Raw genomic sequence first — 1431 nt, 5'->3', positions numbered from 1 at the left:
GGTTCCACAATGAAGATGTTATTTATAAGAGCAATTGAGAAGGTCACAAGTCTTGTGACCTCTGGCCGCATAACTCCTGAACAGTGAGGAATTATAGAAAACTGTTCCTACACCTTAGCACAGTTCAGGTACCTTTCATAATCCCATTTTTGTGATCTTTCTTAGTCTTATTTTATCTTATTTTGAGAGGGAGTTTCTCTCTTGTCGCCCAGGCTAGAGTGCAGTGGTACAATCCCAGCTCACTGTAACCTCCGCCTCTGGGATTCAAATGATTTTCCTGCCTCAGCCTCTCGAGCAGCTGGGATTACAGGCATGTACCACCATGCCCAGCTAATTTTGTATTTTTATGAGACCCAAACATGGGTCACCATGTTGCTCGGCCTCCCAAAGTGCTGGGATTACAGGCGTGAGCCACTGCACCCAGTCTCATTAGTCTTACAAAGGTACTTTTCAATACCTCAGCAGGGAGGGGGTTAGTTTTGGGGAGGGACTATTATCATCCTTGCTTTCAAGTCTAACTATTAATTAAATTCCTCCCGAAGTTAGCTTGGGTTGTGCCCAGGAAAAACCAAAGATAGCTTGATGTCAGAAGCAAGATGGAGTCAACTAAGTCGAACTACTTTTACTGTCATAGTTTTGCAAAGGTGGTTTCAGATGCTTTCTACTCTTTTCTTTTCAACCATTTGTATCATCAAAACTTAAGTGTATCTCTGGTAGACAGCATATAGTTGGATCTTCTTTCTTCCATTCTGACAATCTCTGCCCTTTAACTGGATTGTTTAATCCACTTAAATTTTTTAATTTTTAAAAAATTATTTTAGATTCAGGGAGTACATGTGCTTGTTTATTACTTAAGTATCATGTGTGTAACGGTGAGGGTTGGGCCTCTTGTGTACCTGTCACTCAAATATTGAATACCGTATCCATCCATTTACATTTAATGGTTTTAATATTGTTGATTTACATCTGCCAGTTTACTTTTTGTTTTTGTTTTTTATTATTATTATAATTATACTTTAAGTTCTAGGGTACATGTGCATAACATGCAGGTTACATATGTATACTTGTGCCATGTTGCTGTGCTGCACCTGTCTCTTATACACATCTAGATGTGTATAAGAGACAGGCTGCATTCATGTCCCTACAAAGGACATAAACTCATCCTTTTTTATGGCTGCATAGTATTCCATGATGTATATGTGCCACATTTTCTTAATCCAGTCTGTCACTGATGGATATTTGGGTTGATTCCAAGTCTTTGCGATTGTGAATAGTGCCGCAATAAACATACGGCTTCTGTGTGCATGTGTCTTTATAGCTGCATGATTTATAATCTTTTGGGTATATACCCAGTAATGGGATGGCTGGGTCAAATGGTACTTCTAGTTCTAGATCCTTGAGGAATTGCCATACTGTTTTCCATAATGGTTG

This window comes from Mandrillus leucophaeus, unplaced genomic scaffold (genome assembly GCF_000951045.1).
Source record: "Mandrillus leucophaeus isolate KB7577 unplaced genomic scaffold, Mleu.le_1.0 Scaffold133, whole genome shotgun sequence".
Taxonomy (NCBI): domain Eukaryota; kingdom Metazoa; phylum Chordata; class Mammalia; order Primates; family Cercopithecidae; genus Mandrillus; species Mandrillus leucophaeus.
This window is presented reverse-complemented; position numbering follows the sequence as displayed.